The sequence below is a fragment of the Lathyrus oleraceus genome, chromosome 5, assembly GCF_024323335.1.
Source record: "Lathyrus oleraceus cultivar Zhongwan6 chromosome 5, CAAS_Psat_ZW6_1.0, whole genome shotgun sequence".
Taxonomy (NCBI): domain Eukaryota; kingdom Viridiplantae; phylum Streptophyta; class Magnoliopsida; order Fabales; family Fabaceae; genus Lathyrus; species Lathyrus oleraceus.
The window spans coordinates 56,855,453-56,860,345 of NC_066583.1; the positions used below are offsets into that span (position 1 = coordinate 56,855,453).

Below are 4,893 nucleotides of genomic sequence, written 5' to 3' on the forward strand. Positions count from 1 at the left end.
AAGTTATTCTCATGGTGATAATGGTGTATACCACCCTTCGACCTGAAACCACTATGGACCCTAGATGTAGAGTCAAGTGCCTTATTGCTGATCAAACATTGTCCGTAATTGGATGAACATAAAGACAGTTGATGGGTACTCCATGAAGCATGCTAAGGGACATGAGTGACCTAGATGGAATTTGCCCATCCTACGTAACAGGATAAATGTCTATGGGCCCAATATTGAACTGGACAAGGATGACACGGTCTATGCCTTGTGTTCAATATAGACATAAGGGCAAAAGGGTAATTGTACACATAAGTATTACCACAGAAGGATTTGTCAGATCACATTACATTTCGTGTCTTGGGTAGCAGTGATGTGTTGCTAGATACCGCTCACTATTTATTATGTTAAATACGTGATTTAATATAATTGCCAATGCCGCGAAAACCTACAGGGTCACTGTAAGACCCCAATTTTGACCCTAAGATCCCTAATGGCATCATAACATTGCATTTTGCATCTTGCCTCAAGGATCATAAGCATCTTGGCTCCCACCCCAGGGTGGGAACTTTTGTGAGTTGGTTTGAGATCACCAAGTATGCTTGAATTGTATATTATTTCTTTTCTCATTTTATTTACTAACCAAAAGCACAAAAATATGTCACTAACATCTTTTGTTTGTTGCTTGAGCAGTCAAAAGATCCAAAGCTTCTAGGAGATCCTATGTGCATAGATATGGCCAAGTGAAGATGAAAGCAAGCATGGCAATGGTTCCCAAAGCTCTCATCCATCAAATATGCCTCCCAAGTGTCTCAATTCATCATTTTTATCAAAGCAAACCAAGGGGTTTGAGGCTTGTTTCTCAAGGAAACCCTAATTCATCTATTCATCAACTATGCCTTGCTCATGAAGCAACCTCAACGCATGATCAAATACAATCAAGGGAAGTTATTTAATTCATAATTTCATGCATATTTGAGCTTATTTGAGTGTCCTCAATCATCAATTCATCAAGATATGAGGTTTGGACTTGAGAAGTTGATCAGCCAATTCATCTGACTATTTTGAAGTACACTGAGACCTAACTTTTAATGTGTTTGTCAAATGGAGATTACCCCAAGAGAAACAATGTTATTAAGAACCATATGAACAACTTTCATGTTCATTAAAAATTTATTTGAATCTTGGAAGGTCATCATCCATTTCAAGACATTATAGGTCATTTTGACTAAAACCCTAATTTTGGGTCAACTTCCCAAGGACATAACTCCTTCAGTTTTCATGATTTTGAGGTGGGATCAAATGCATTGGAAAGTTTAAAATGTCTACTTTAATTGTTATTTTTAGAAAATTTTCAAACTCCTAAAAGAAATACATGTGATAATGCAAAACATTATAGGTCACTTTGGACCAAAGGCATTGAAATGTGAAAAAGTCCAACTTCAAGTGCCCATAACGTCTTCATCAAAAATCCAAATGATGCAAAATTTAAATCCAAATTGATTGACTTGAAAAGATATACAACTTTGATGAAGGTTTTGTCATTTGGAACTTGAATCATTGAAACAAACGGGCTTAAAGTTTGGCCATTTTTGAAATTTTGACATGTACATGTTTTGCACCCCACACTTCATGTTCATTTTTCACCAATTTCCAAATGTCAAATGAAGTTTTGGTCAACATAACAAATGATCTTCATGAAAAAATATTTCTAACCATTACCCATAAGGCTATCCTTCACTTTTTGAAATGCCATTTTCGAAGGGGTGAACATATTGGTACAATTTTGGAAACTCATTAAAAATGCATTGCATGAGCTAAGCATACACAATCTGCACGTTCATTCTGATTTCATTTGGCATATGCTTGCAAATCCAAGTGGAATTGAGCCCTCTATGCGCTTGTATAGGCCCACGCATGGAGGCCCTTTCCATCCATGCACATGAAATGATCATGCACTCAACCATTCCTTTGCTAAAAATAAGTGCTTCAGGCTTCTCATTTCAACAACCTAAGGGCACCTTACATGCTGCACGATTCATTCCTCAACCATACTCAAAGGAACTCACCATTTTCTCTCAAATTTTTCATATATAAATTTAAGTATTCTTGATTGATTTTTAGATCTACAGTTCCTAAGCCTTGCTCACCTTGATCCATAGAACATACTGCAAGCTTAAGCATCAAGAGATCATGCTCTCAACCTCTGCAATTCAGAGGTTCACTTCAGATTTTATTTTCTTCTGTCATACCCCGATTTTGGCCCTGAAAATTCTCCCCAATTCAATCTGTTTAAGCACATCTTCATATCCTTTGGATAGTTGTGCATCTACTCATGGTAATCAGAATAATGAATATGAAGAAATTGGCCATAGGAATGAGGATGGTTTTGGTTGATGGTTCCAAATTTTGTTTTGATACTTCACTGGATGTGGTAGGCCATAAGAAATGTGTTTCAACTGATGCGTCTGATAGGAGCAGCCGGGAAAAGACTTTTGGGCAGTTTTAAGAAAAATTGTTGATTGTGATGCTACTCAAAAGCAGAATTTGTTGTCAACATTTGAGATGCCACTTGATATTATAATTGACAAGTGCTTAATTCAAAAAAATCATGGTTGAATACAATTATGTCAGCAAATTAATCATCAATGTGCTTAAGGAGGCATTTAAGTTGCAAAAGTATCTTTTAGCACTACGGCGGTATCATTTTATGGACTTGGCAGGTTGGGCAGATTTGTTTATCCTGTCACTTCGGCAACATAAGTAGTTTCTTTTACAGAAGCTAATGAGAGACTTCCAGAAATTTAAGGACTATTTGAATTGTCAATTCAGAAATCTTCCTGTGAAGCAAGACACCAATAAGGCTAGGTTGTTTGTATACATGAAAGAACATGGAAAATTACAATATCAATAGATGTGCTTCAAGCAGCAACATTGAAAACAAATAGACAAAACACACTGATAAACTACATCTCTAATTGGGGGACATCATATGCTGCTTAAAGTTTCTCTAGTGTTTGCAAAACGCATGAATCGCTCTTAATGGAGGAGACCTTCACCTTACTGCAAAAAGCAAAGATGCTCATAAAGGACCATTTATTCACTGCTGCTGCACTGAAGGAATCTTCAATGCTGGTTGATTAGTAGTGATGAGGAAAAGAGAATTCGCCCGAGGACCGTTCCAAGGAGAGCATTCGGCATGCTTTTAGCTGGGATTCCCACACTACAGCAATATTCCATCGTCTTTTGAAATTTTCAATTCGGTTACATCAGTGACAAATCTTTTGGATCCATCAATGTCGTTATTGGCTGCCTTTGGCGGCGACACTGTCAAAATATTCGACGCTTCCGACCAGCTTTTCGACTCTTCTGTCATACCTGCGATCCTTGTACAATAACTTCACTCCTTCTCCTGGATTTCAAGTCAATTAAGCCAATTGGAATCTCTCAAATTACCGTAAGTGAATGTCGGCACTGTCATTACAGCAAACATAACCAAAACCTGCAGTGGAAACGTGTTACAAAAGTATAACCAACCATACAACCAGTTTCACAGAAGAGCATAAAAAAAAAAATTCAAAACAGTTACCCCTTAAATCTTCTCCATGGACTGGTCAGGCAAGCCAAATGTGTAAGGGAAGATGTAATATCCGATGACCAATTGGAGGATCCCTGTCAAAAGCAGAAACCAATAATTTCTAGAAGGAAAAAACAAAGGCATTGATAGAAAATTTAAAAAGTGAAGTGTCCGATGACCAACAGGAGGATCACTTTCAGAAGCCGCCGCGAAAAATTCCTAAGAGTAGGAGGCACACCATACAAACTGATGAAGAAGTTATTGATGACTCGGCTAATGACAATGCCCGTCTGTTGCATAGAACTTCTAAAAGGAAGAAAGCTAAATTCAAGGATGAAGAAAATATGAGTTTAGATAATGAAATAGATGATTCTCTTCAGCCGCACAGAACTCTACCAAGTAAACAATCCAAACTGCCCCAAACTTCCAAATTAAACAGCAACACCAACAAGAGTAAGTCCATTCATAATAGCCGCAATCTGAAAAAATCTCACCTGCAGCATTGCATTTTGAAGCAAGCGTACCACCACCTTTACCATTTCTTCTTCCTCCGTTATATATTGAACTCCTCACTTTTGCAAAAGCTAGTTCACTGGAAACAGGAACTCCTAGTGATGCCACAGTGTTGTGCTGAGCTTGCAATCCGTTAAAAGAATTGAGTGTTGTGATGAACTTCACATTATGACCCTTCCTGTTGTTCCTTGATTTGGAACCGGTGACTGAGCTTCCTACAACAGTGATTGTAGATGGAGATGCTGCAGAGGCTGAGGCCATTTTTATTATCTGTGAAATATGAGAAAAAAATTTAGAGAAATATTGAATTGATGAGATGAAACTATAAGGAAAGTAAATGCAATAACCTCTTTTTTGAAGAGTTTGTGGTAAGGGAGATTTGTGTTTTGGATTAAAAGGGAGAGAAGGATAAAATAATTGAATGGCACTTAAGAGAACAAGATGAAGTTCGCAATGATGATCATCAGCATTATAGTTTTGAGAAAGAGCAAACAAACCATGCAGTAGTGTCTGCACCTCACTTTGCCAGTGGCGCTAGCTATAGTCAAAGAATTGGGATGATATCTCTGCACAGTTGTGTTGGTCTGCGGGGAGCCTTTTCATAGACAATTCCTAAGGTCCTAAACAGAATTATGAAGATCGGTTAAGGCTGGCTCCTCTTTGTGATAATCAATGTGAGCCATCTTGGATAGAAGCACGTGCCGTTTGCATAGCTGATTTGAGAGGATTGTAGCAGATACCGCAAGGTTGTTCCGGATGAGGATACCGCAATGTTGTTCCGGATGAGCCGCAGCAGGTGGTTTTGTAGTGCTGTC

At 38.1% G+C, this 4,893-nt stretch overlaps 1 pseudogene; it reads right to left on the bottom strand.

Annotated features, from left to right (window-relative positions):
- Nucleotides 1–3,996: 3,996 nt before the first annotated feature.
- LOC127085149 (uncharacterized) lies at nucleotides 3,997–4,391 on the bottom strand (annotated as a pseudogene).
- Between the last annotated feature and the right edge of the window lie 502 nt (nucleotides 4,392–4,893).